The 13,131-nt window shown below is 37.8% G+C and overlaps 1 pseudogene; it reads right to left on the reverse strand.

Annotated features, from left to right (window-relative positions):
* Positions 1-1,968: 1,968 nt before the first annotated feature.
* LOC143665941 (tetratricopeptide repeat protein 14 pseudogene) lies at positions 1,969-7,296 on the reverse strand (annotated as a pseudogene).
* Positions 7,297-13,131: the final 5,835 nt, after the last annotated feature.

Raw genomic sequence — 13,131 nt, forward strand, 5'->3', positions numbered from 1 at the left:
TATTAAAGTTTTGGCAAAGCTCTCTCAGTTTTGATGGGCTTATTCATAAGACAAATTTTAAAAAGGAACTTGGAACCCTTTATTGCCAAATATTAAATTAATGCAAAAATAGAATTTGGCTTTCTCTCTATTGAAGTGATCTTAGAGCTTTTAACAAGATGGGGATAAGCAACTGTTATTAACCTTTTGTGCAATTTGTCCAGATAACTGAGATTAGTATTGCACCTGAATAATTTTCTGTACTTGGGGTTGATCTTATGATGTCCTTAATTTTTTTCTTTCAAAAGCTGAGGGCTTTTGAATGATCATACGGTAAGAATGTTCATGTTTATATGTTGTTATGTTTTTTTAAAAAAGCTGAGGGCTTTTAATTCAACAGAAAAGAAAATCAAGTAATTTTTTCATGGAAATGATTTAAGTGTTCGATGTACAAATTTTGAAACCAGAGGAAAGATAAAGTAGAACCAGGAATTCTTATACATCATCATACAATGAAGAAACAAAACTTCCAGGGAATTATTTTTAGATGTGGAAGTTTAAATCAACAGTCAGGGTAAGAAACATACACATGTATGTACATAAACATACACATGAAAAGTCTAAAATCAAGCTGTGGAAAGGGGAGCTACAACTGAACAATACAATTCTCTACAACTGAGAATCTGAGAATCTCGGATTCTCAACAATCTGAGAAAAGCCAAAAAGCATTTGCTCTCTATAAATACAATAATTTTAGGATCAGAGAGTTCTCTACTGTACTATTATGACTAAGGCAATTAAAAAATAGTCTTTTATGTAATGGTGCTGATTTCATTGTCGTATAATTTTTGGCTTATTTCCTTTTTTCTCTCAAATTCAGCTATCTGGTGAAATATAGTGAATAAATTTTGAGGTAGTTTTTTTTTAAACTCTGCTTTCTGATTTTTTTTTTTACTATTTAGTCCATCTTCTTCTGGAATCCCAGTTTTTTTTTTTTTTTAATTTTTTAATTCAATTTTTTTAAATACCAAAAAAACCCCACTAAACAAACGCAAGCATTCCTATTTTGATCATTCCATTCTACATATATAATCAGTAATTCACAATATCATCACATACTTGCATATTCATCATCATTATCATTTCCTGGAACATTTGCATCTATTCAGAAAAAGAAATAAAATGAAAACAGAAAAAAGTTTATACATACCATACCCCTTACCCCTCCCTTTCATTGATCACTAGCATTTCAATCTAAATTTATTTTAACATTTGTTCCTCCTATCACTTATTTTTATTTTATACATTCTACTCGTCTGTTGACAAGGTAGATAAAAGGAGCATCAGACACAAGGTTTTCACAATCACAGTCACATTGTGAAAGGTGTATTATTATACAATCATATTCAAGAAACACGGCTACTGGAACACAGCTCTACATTTTCAGGCAGTTCCCTCCAGCCTCTCCATTACATCTTGAATAACAAGGTGATATCTACTTAATGTGTAAGAATAACCTCCATGATAACCTCTCGACTTTGGAATCTCTCAGCCATTGACACTTGGTCTCATTTCAACTCTTCCCCCTTTTGGTCAAGAAGGTTTTCTCAATCCCTTGATGCTGGGTCTCAGCTCATTCTAGGATTTCTGTCCCATGTTGCCAGGAAGGTTTACACCCTTGGGAGTCATGTCCCATGTAGACAGGGGCAGGGTGGTGAGACTGCTTGTTGTGTTGGCTGGAGAGAGAGGCCACATCTGAGCAAAAAAAGAGGTTCTCGTGGAGGTGGTTCTTAGGCCTAATTTTAAGTAGACTTGACCTATCCTTTGTGGGGTTAAGTTTCATATGAACAAACCCCAGGACTGGGGGCTCAGCCTATAGCTTTGGTTGTCTGCACTGCTTGTGAGAATATCAAGAATTCAACTTGGGGAAGTTGATTTTTTCCCCTTTCTCACCATTCCCCGAAGGGGACTTTGCAAATACTTTTTTATTCACTGTGGAACCCCAGTTTTAATATCCTTCCTATAATTGTCCTCCCTTTCATATTTTCTTTGATTTGTAGTTAGTTGATATCTTCAGGTCTACTAAAATCATGGGGTCCAGAATAAGTATCTGTTTATATTTGTTAACCGACTTCCAACAGGAGGCTGAGCTTACTGTTGCAGTGGAATAACTCACTGGAGCTGGATTCCCCATTCCGGAGTGCACTTTTCTTTGCTCTAAATCCTTTCCAAATCTTCTACAACCATAACTTTTTATCCTGTCATCTGAATTCCTCCAGGAGGAATCTGAGGAATCTCTCCTACAAGAAAAATGCCTTTCTGATTTATATGGCTCTTATGTTTTGCTACTACTTGCTTGTATTTTATAGCTATTATAAAAATCTCTTGGATCTTCAGACCTACCTCCAAAATCATCAGGTACTTCAACCGAAAGTGAAGAGCTGGCCACCTTTCTTGTTTACCCATATTTTTTGATACGCCAACCCATCCTGCTTTTCCAGTAGTTTTTCCACTTCTTGTTCTTGGTTAAGAAAAGATGCTGACGTGTGGTTGCAGTCATTTTTTCTATTCTGATCTAGCTGACCTGAGGACACCTTAGATGAATGCCTCTTGGGGCCGAGGGAAGACTTGGAATGTGTCCTCTTTTTCCTATGTCTTCTGTGACCAGACGAGGGTGATGAAGAAGAAACTGAATCATCAGCAGAAAAAACATCTGAAGAGGAAGACAATGATTTTCTTATTTCCTTCTTTAACTTTTCTGCACTTATTTCTATTTTATTTGCTCTGTTCTTCTTTTTCGGCTAATTTCCCTCTGTGTTTATTTGTGAAGTTTCTGCAAAGCATCCTCTGCATCTTTGAAAGTATCACCCAAAAGCCAGAGCTTTCTTATAGTTACTTCCAGCATTCAAAAAGCTTCTTCTTCTCACCGCTCACCTCTTTGGATGAGTGTCTGGTGTTTTCTTGCATTCCTGTGAGTTGGGCAGTTTTCCAACGCAAGCTCAAACTCTTCTATTGCTTTGTTTAAACTTCCTTTTATTGTATGTAACCAAATCTTCCACATTTTGTATGTCTATTTCCAGAGCTTTATTGTATTCATTCATAGCATCCACATGGTGTCCAACCTTAAAATAATCATCTCCAATCTTCACACATCTTAAAGCCTGAGATGCAGATCATTTCCATCTTAATGTAGAAGTGAAATGTCTTCAGAGAAATTTTTTCTCATTAAAGATAGTGATTAGATTTATCTATTCCTAGTTTTCTTCAAGGAATTCAACTACCCCCGGATTAACAAACCCCAGGGAACTCTGCACCTAGTAAATAATAGGTCAAAATATAATCCCATTTGACTTTTTGGTGATCAAGAATAGTTTTTTGAACTGTCTACGATCAAATGGAGAACTGTTAAGAAAGATCATCCCATCATTTGGATGAAAGCAGAGAGATAGAGAGAGGCTTCATGCCCTTCCAAGGTATTTGTTTAGCAGGCCCACCCAAAGATTAATGAATTTTCTTTGCTATTTAATTTTGATTAGAGCTCAGATACTATGAGGGTACATAATATCTTGTAGATTTTGTCCAAAAGAGATGCAAATGATTTCTGTCTACTAGAAAAGATAACCTCAAAGGTTATGGTTTATTGCCCTGTAGTGTATTAACCCTTTTTATCACTGAAACCTTATTTCAGTCTTTCTTTTCTGATGGACTGTACAAACCACAGTTCCTCAAATGCTCTTTGAATCGATTGTTCATCTTACTAGGCGCCTCATTAATTAATGAGTCCAATAAATTTTTCACCTGTATTTATTTTATATTTGCATGGAAGTCACGTTTTTAACCTTAGAAAATTACACTTGACAAAGACACGAGTCAAAAAAGTGAAATATTTGTCCAAATGGGTAATAAAAGATCCTTAATCCCAATCCCACTCTGTACCTTGCGCCATTCAGCTGACACCTGTGGCGTTTGATCGGGTTTTCGGTGTCTCATTTTTCAGTGACACTGTCTAAAAGAAATGTACAAGAAGAGGGCAAGTAAGATGATGAGAAGTCTTGAAAGCATATTGGATGAGGTTTTAATAGAAGAGTTAATAACTCAGACTCGAAAGAGATGTGCTGTGGTAGTTTTTAAGCTTTATCTCTGATTTCATAAAACATGATAAATCAACTGTTCGGACTGGGAAAAATCATATAACTTCTTTGCATCTCAATTTCTTTTTCTGTAAAATGAATGAATTGGACTAGCTCTAAAATCCTAAGATATATGTACTTGATACTGAAAATTTATTGAACAAAGGACAGATTAGATTTATTTTGTGCATTTCTTGACAGCATGACTAAACCCTGCACTTAGGTTTTACAGGAACATAGATTTTTGGCTCAGTGTAAGGAAAAGCTTTCTAACTATAAGAATAAGCTGCCTTGTAAAATACTGAGTTTCTTGTGAAAGGGAATGGTTTAGGAGAGCCTGATAACCCCCCCGTCAGTTATTCTATAGAGAGGACTACAACACTAAGAATCTATAATTTCATAAGCTACATAGTTTCTCCTTCACACCAGCTCTATAACCCCATTTTAATCTATTTATATTCATCCTGAATATCATAATAATAATATATAGTCATAGGAAATTGAAAAAAATTGAAGAAGGAGAAAGCACTAATAATCTCACAAATCAAGGGTACCCACTGTTGCATATTATGGAATTCTTTCTAGTTAAATTATTGTTCTATGTGTATTTTCACACAGATAATGTATATATGTGCATGTGTGGATATGAGTGTATAATGTTCACTGTGTTACTGGACAAGGGTGGTGGATTCTTTTGCCTGATGTGCTCAATAACCAATTCCTGAGACACTGGGGTTTTAAAGAGAGAGCTTATTACTAGGTGCATAGTAGGAGAGCAGATGACCTAGCGGCCCCAAATCTGTCTCCCACAACCTGCAGTAATTCTGATAGTTTTATGAGAGAAAAGATGGACAGGGTTTAGGATAATGAGCACAGTGGCCCCAGATGATGTCATTAGAGGTGATCTGATTATTGAGCATGCGCAGATTGATCACATGCTTAGTCACAGAATGTGTGAAAGAAAATGGCAGCCTTAGTATGATGATGATGGGTGTGATTTTTAGGGTTATAATCCGGTGATTGTAGGTTAAAGGCCAAGCTACATGCATGTCAGGCCAGCCCGCTTTGGGTAGATCCAGTCTTGGCTATCAAGGTAACTTTGGTTAGGGTGGGTTAGTTCTGGGCTGACCCAAGACCTTCATTAATAAACATTAGTGACTACAAAACTCTAAAGTTGAAAAACTGGATAAATGGGTGCAAATGAAGGTAAGTCACAAGGTTTTTACAATCACAGGGGCAGAAGATAAAGGCTAAACAATCATTATCAGAGTTCAAGGCAACTGGATTATAATTTAGAGATTTCAGGTATTTCCCTCTGTCTACTCCAACATACCAGAAAGCAAAAAGGAATATCTATATAATGATTTAGTAATCAAAATAATCTCTTAAATCCTGATCTCCCAGTTACAGATGTACACACAACTTTTTACTTTTTTCACTTAAAATTAGAACATAAGGATTTTCACATTACCAAAAGCTTTTGATTAATTTTTCACAGGCAGATGTATTGAAGTTTTCTTTCTTTTAAAGGTATTATCTCTAAGATGTGCAGGTTAGAATATTTTCAGATAAAATGTCTAGGATTGATTTCAAAATAATCTGGGAAGAGAAGGGGATAGAAATAAATAAAATGAGTTTGGTCTGAGTTGATAATTGCTAAACTGGGGGATGGCAATGTGTGGGCTCATTTCGCTGGTCTCTCTACTTTTGCAACTGTTCGAAATTTTCCCTTTCAAAAATTTATTTCAAATCCCATTAACATAATAGTTCCTGTGTCTATTAAGCCCTTCATAATATTATTTAAATATTCATCTCTAAATTCAAAACATACACAAACCACTAATTCTTTATCAATTCATTATTGTCTGATTGAGGTTACTTGAACTTTCTTTGATAATACTGTAATAAATGCTTTATGCATGAACTTTCCACTGTACTTTTAATTATCCCCATAAGAGAACTCAGCGGGTCAAAGGGTGTGATATTCTAAGGCTCTTGATGATGAAAGCATTTGGATTTCTCAAAAGGTTTTCCCACTATGCACCAACTAGAAACTTGTTGAGTGAGTGGTCTACTTTATTTTGGTATTGTTCAATTTCATGAGGGAATAGTATCTTCTTGTACTTTCGTTTGAAAATTATTTCCGATAGGTTATTTCTTTGCTCCTCTTTGAAGTTTCGATATCTTGTGCTCATTTTGGTTTTGATAAAAACCATCCCTATTGAGCATAAGCCTTGATATCCATCTGCTGGGGGCTCAGCATCCCCTGCTTCCGAGGCAAGGGAAGTTCCTGGAGGTTCTAACACTGTGATCTTGAAAATGTCTGGCTCCTGGGATGAGGAAGCACGTCCCGATGAGTGGGAGGGAACGGGTATTGGCTGGAGCAATTGAAGCTCTGAGCCAGGAGAATGGAGCACTGCTCCAAATATGTCTGGAGCTAGACAAGGGAGAAAACAAGTTGTGACTAGAGCCTGGAGCCTGGGAAGAGACGCCAGGGTTAAAATGTGAACCTTATTCCAGGGGTTAAATTTTATACGCCAATTATGGGCTTTGCCATTGAAATAGGGAGGAGAGAGTGCTTTCCAGAGAGATAAACAGCCCTTTTGCCAGTATTTCTATCTTAAAGTTGGACAATACAAATGTCAGTACAATTTAATGAAAATAAAGTATGCTGAGCAAAGTGCCCTGGTTTTCCTGGTTTTAAGACTTAATTGTAGGCAGCAGAGGGAGGAGGGAATCCGTCAATTTTCTGTATATAGTTGGAAAGTGTCAGGAGCAAACCATCTGGTAATAGGTATAGGACAAACAATTATTCACTTTCCTTAAACCAAGCTTTGCTGGATGCAATATTAGGTTTTGTATGTCACTCCTGAAACAAATTTTCCACAATGGCAGTTTGAAATGAAAAGACAAAAGAGAACATTTTGATTTAGGGACAGAGTGGTAAGACAGGAAAGTCACCAGTGGTCAACAGAGATCTTCTGTGAATGTCATCACTGCTGTAAGGGATCTATCCAAGAAATTACCCTAGTAGCTGTACTTGATAAATAAGCATGAATCTATCAGAAAAAGTGATACTTTGAAATGGGCAAAAGATTAATGGGTGTCCTTTCAATGGAAAGTTAGTCATTGTCTAGAAGACCTTTTAGACTTACCTGATTTTATAAGGGTCTGTGCTTTTCACCATCTTTGACTAAGCTACTTTACAGTTCTGTAAGTTGTAGAAAACTGATAGCAATGCAAATGATTCTCATCCATAGAGATGCAAATGAATTTTGGGGAAATACATTTTTCTGTTGTGGAAAAGATGATTCCAACCATTACATTTTATTGGGCTAACCAGTTTTTCATCTGTTATCATTTTTCATCTCAATTTTCATGATTGCCTATATATGTGTCTTTCTTCATATTTTCCCTTTAAAGCAGTTATATCATTTTATTGGTTCCATCATTAGTAAAAGAGTTCTATAAAATCTTTGGCACGTATTCATTTTATATTTGTATGAAGGTCATGATTTTACTGAAAAAATGAAAACCAAAACCTGTGCTTCAACAACTCCAGTCTCAATTAAACGTGTATTCATGCTTTCCAGCAGGCCATTAATGACATTTTCTTCCTGGGAGCCCTCAGATTTTTTCTGGCATCTTTAAAAGGAGACCAGGTCCCAGGGCTGAAACATATCTCTTCTACCGCCATGGTGAGAAGGTCTCCCTCTCAGCTCTGCATAATGTAAAGCAATGGCTGAGACTTGCCTAGACTAAGCCTGATTTTCAGGAACTTCTGAGAACATGAGTCCAGCCAATGCCTGCCCATGAAAATTCCTCAAAATAAAATTCACGGAGAAAATGGAGAGAAAAGATAGAAAAAATGAAAAAGAACAATGTATGGGACAGCAGTAAAATTAGGGACTTGACAGTTCTTCCTTTTCATACAAGAAAAAGTGATGTTTTGGGGTGGGCTGTCTGCTCCTGCCCCTTTGTGGTTGTCATCCCTACAGAAGCTTGTGACTGGCACTAACTGGTCTTCCAGGGCCTTAGCAAATTAAGGTCTAAATTTTTAAATTTCTCAATGTCTTGAATTTCTCATGCTTACAGTAGCCTTAAGGGGAGAATGAGATTCAGACTGATAGCATGGTTTCCAAAGTTGCAGAGATCCTTCCCTTCATCAGAATGATGAAGTGTCTGCAGAAGAACGAGACAGGGTCCAAAGGTGAACCAAGGGGGATAAAGAGAGGGATAATGCAAATGTCAACCTCCTCCAGTGGTCATAAGGGTCCTCCTCTAGCATTGTGGGGAAAGGAGGGTCTCCTCCTGAGTAATCCCTCTGTGCTCTGCTCTTTCTCTTGTATGTCCTGAGTCCCAAATGGAGCATCCCCGTCTGTGCCGTCCTGCCCACAGCTTTGCCACCTCCCCATGGAGCTCTGAATGCTGGTGAGAACCAACTGAAGGAGACTGCAAGAGAAAAGGAAATTTGTAGTTTTAAACTAAATTTTACTGTCTCCATAATACAAGGAAAAAGCTCCAGGTATTCTCCAGATCTGACCTCCATTTTCCAGCTCTTTGAAAATGTACTATTTTTTTAATGTTTTTTTTTTTGAGTGTGTGTGTGTGTGTGTGAAATTTAACATATATACAAAAAAGCAATAAATTTCCAAGTACATTTTAATAAGTAGTATTAGAACAGATTATAAATTTTGCGTGGGTTACAATTCCACAATTTTTTGTTTTTACTTCTAGCTGCTCAAAGATACTAGAGGCCAACAGAAGTGTCAATATAATGATTCAGCAGTCATACTCATTTGTTAAATCCTATCTTCTCTGTTATACTCCTTTTTCTCTTGAAATAACACACATATGTAAAAGCAATACATTTCCAAATACATCACAACAATTAGTTGTAGAACAGATTTCAGAGTTTGTTATGGGTTACAATTCCACAATTTTAGGTTTTTATTTCTAGCTTCTCTAAGGTACTGGAGGCTAAAAGAAGTATCAGTATAGTGATTCAGCATTTATACTCATTTGTTAAACCTAATGTTCCTTGTATAGCTCCACCATCACCTTTGATCTTTCTATCCATTCTTTAGGGGTATCTGGGCTATGGCCATTCTAACTTTGCCCTGTTGGAAGGGGCTGCCGATAATATGGGATAGGCGGATGGAACTAGTTGATGTTCTGGAGAGGCTGGGTCCTCTGCGTTTCAGGACTTATCTGGTCCAGGCACCCATCTGGAGGTTGTAGGTTTTGGAGAGTTACCCTAGTACATGAAACCTTCGTAGAATCTTATACAATACCCTAGGTGCTCTTTAGGATCGACGGGAATGGTTTTGGTTGGTTTGGCAAGTTATGATAAGCAGCAATGTCTAACTGAAACATGTGTAAGAGTGACCTCCAGAGTAGCTTTCTGACTCTGAATGCTCTCAGCCACTGAACCTTATTTATACCTTATTGGTTTGAAAGGACATATGTACCCTAGAAAAGCCATGTTTTTATCCTAATCCCATTTTGTAAAAGCAGCGGTTTCTTCTAATCCCTATTCAGTACTGCATGTTGGAAACCTTCATTAGATTATCTCCATGGAGATATGACTCACTCAAGAGTGGATGTCAAACTGGATTAGGTAGGGACATGTCTCCACCCAGTCTAGGTGGGTCTTGATTAGTTTACTGGAATCCTATAAAAGAAGAAACATTTTAGAGAAAGTGAAAGGTTTGGAGAGAGCAGAGAAGGATGATAAATGCTGCAGAATGACATAGCCACGAGAAGCAGAGTCCACTAGCCAGTGACCTTTGGAGATGAAGAAGGAAAATGCCTCCCGGGGAGCTTCATGAACAGAAAACCAGGAGAGAAAGCTAACAGATGACACCGTGTTCACCATGTGCCTTTCCAGGTGAGAGAGAAACTCTGAGCGTGTCTACCATGTGCTTTTCCAGACGAGAGAGAAACCCTGACCATGTTCACCATGTGCCTTTCCACTTGAAAGAGAAACCATGAACTTCAACGGCCTTCTTTAATCAAGGTGTCTTTCCCTGGATGCCTTGATTTGGACATTTTTATAGACTTGCTTTAATTAGGACATTTTGTGGCCTAAAAACTGTTAACTTGCAACTTATTAAATTCCTCCTTTTTAAAAGCCATTCCATTTCTGGTATATTGCATTCCAGTAGCTATAGTTTGCATTCCAGCAAACTAGAACAAATGGGAACCAGGATTCTAGTGACCTCCTAGGTATGTGCAAGGTTTAAATAAATTAACTTGGATAAAGCATTTGGAATAGTGCCTGACACTAGTGAGTGCCAGGTAAATGTTAGCTGTTAAGCAGCAGTGTGTGTCGGTTTGCCAACCCCCAACTAGCATAATTCCCGTTTACCCTAAAAAACACCCAGGGCTCTATCTGAGCTCCTACAAAAGTTGTAGGCACTAAGTTTGCTTTTCAGAGACCTAAAACCTTCATATGGTTCCTGGACCAGATAACCCCAGAAACCCAGAGGTGCCGGCCTCTCCAAGAACATCAACCAATTCCATCCCCTTACCCCATATTGTTGACACCCCTTTCCAACAAGAAAAAAGTTAGAATGGGCATAACCCAAATATCCCTAAAAATTAGAAGAAGGATCAAAGGAGAAAGAGGAGTATAACTGAGAAGCTAGGATTCAACCAATGATCATGACTACTGAATCATTATACTGCTATTTCTTTTTAGTCTCCAGTGTCTTGGAGTAGCTAGAAGGAAAAACCTGAAATTGTAACCCATACCACACTTTGAAATCTGTTTTATAACTACTTGTTAAAATGTACTTTGAAATTTATTGCTTCTTTGTTGTTACATTTCACAATTAAGAAATTTAAAAAATATGTAGTGACCTTATGTATACATAAAGAAAAAGAGAAGAAGCAGCAGTATGTGATTGAGAGCTGGATTCGATCTTCGCTCCACCCCTTACCTGCTATGTATCCTGTGGTGAGGACTGAATTCTCTGTACCTTAGTGCCTCAAATGTAAAATTGGGAAATATTAATACCTAAAGCATAGAGTTATGAGAATTAAGTGAGCCAATAAATGTAATGTACTTTGTATGGCACTGAGGCAAAGTACAACTTGTATTAAGTAATTATTATTACTACATCCATAATATTAGATGTTATTTTTGTGTCCACCTCCATACAAACCTATACCCTCTTTTAAGAAAGTCTCACCCCAATTCATGGGATGTGTTGGGGAGCTGGAGGGGGAAACTATGCATCAAAAGAGACTTAGAAGTTACTGGCCCATGCATCACTGCCCCCCAAAATTATATATAAAAAAGAGACCTAGGGGGTGCAAAGGTAGTTCAGTGGTAGAATTCTTACCTGCCATGCGGGTGACCCAGGTTTGATTCCCGGTCCATGCTCTTCTCCAAAAAACAAACAAATAAGCGAAACAAGCAAACAAAAACAAACAGCCAAAAAAAAATTCAAGTGGCGCTGCAATAAGGGGATATTCACATGGAAAAATAATGAAATGTGACCCCGCCACACAGCGTACAAAAAGAAGAGACTTATAAGGAAGATCAACTATTCACATGTTAGCTGTGAAGCAGCAGTGTGGCAGTCTGCCAACCCCCAACCAACCTCATTCCTGTTTACCCTAAAGAACACCCTTATTTGGGTCCTGATTCAAAACAAAATGTAAAAAAATTACAGTCATGGGTGCTAACTGGATATTTATTTGATGATATTGAGGAATTATGACTTTTTTGGGGGGAAATAAGACAATTATGTTCACATAAAAATTAGTCATTATTTTTTAGTTAAGAATGAAACAACATGATGTCTGGAATTAGCTTTAAAGTCAGGGAATGGGATTGCTGTACGGGCAAGTAGAGGAGAAAGAAAAGATAAAGCACACCACAAGAACCTGGTCTTAGCCTAGGATTCACTCTCTTCTCCTGGCCTCTTGACAGTCAGAGGGATCCCGCAACCTCCAGCATCGGGTTTTCCAAAGTGGGAGTTAATTCAGTAGGACAGCGACAGGAGGGCGTGGGATCTCCTAGTTTGAGCCACCTCAAGTTTTCCCTGCCAGTGGGAGGTGAAGACATACGTTCATATCCCCTCAAGTCCTGCAGTTGGCGTCCATTGCATACCCCCCTCCCTGCACACAGTCACACATTTTCTGAGGACAAAAACTAATTTTCAGAAACAGCCAAGTCAAAATCCATTTTTTTCCGATATGCATCGTAATTTCAGAGCTGCTTCTTCCCACAAAGGATATTGCTTTCAATTGATATTTTTATGCAGAGTAATGTCAGTTCGCTTTGTTCTCAGACTGTATGTCCTGAGATCTACCATCGCATGAGAAATGGGGCCCATAATGGAACAATCTACCTCTCCCTGGACGCTCTCAGGCTCACAAAGGCCCAGGAAAAGCTTTAATAATACTTAAGGGTTTTTTTTCCTTTACTATTTCATCGAGGCCTTCGTATCTTTCTGTGGTGGAGATTATGGGATGGCAGAAGGATGAGAGGGTTTAATCTTCTCTTCAAGCAAACCCCTGAGGTCTGGGGAAGGCGGGAAGTGGAGTGAATTGTGAGGGATGAAGGGGGAGAGAACAGCTTGTTCTTTCATTCACAAAAAAAAAAAACATTAAAAAAAAATCACAAAGAGCTGAAAGGGCCTTACAGATAATTTAGATCAACCCCTCCAATTTACAGTCAAGAGTGGTACTTAGAAAGTAAAAGGGAATATTTGCTTTAACCCTACACAGAAGGTTTATAATGCATATTGAAATGACTCTGTCCTCCTCAAAAGTTGGCTCATAACTAAAAATCTTAAAAAATTGAGAAATACATTCTTTTTTGATTTTTTATCACTAAATTACTGCCTAAGACCCAACCTTTTAAAAAATATATGGATAACTAAGTATTTATTATAATTTTTAATTTCAAAAGTATCCACAGTTTCCTGGTTGCAGAAATCCTTCCAGCACAAACGCCGAAGCGCTCAGAGTGCCCCTTACAGCAGCAATCCAAGGAAGGGTCACCCCA

This window comes from Tamandua tetradactyla, chromosome 22, assembly GCF_023851605.1.
Source record: "Tamandua tetradactyla isolate mTamTet1 chromosome 22, mTamTet1.pri, whole genome shotgun sequence".
NCBI lineage: Eukaryota > Metazoa > Chordata > Mammalia > Pilosa > Myrmecophagidae > Tamandua > Tamandua tetradactyla.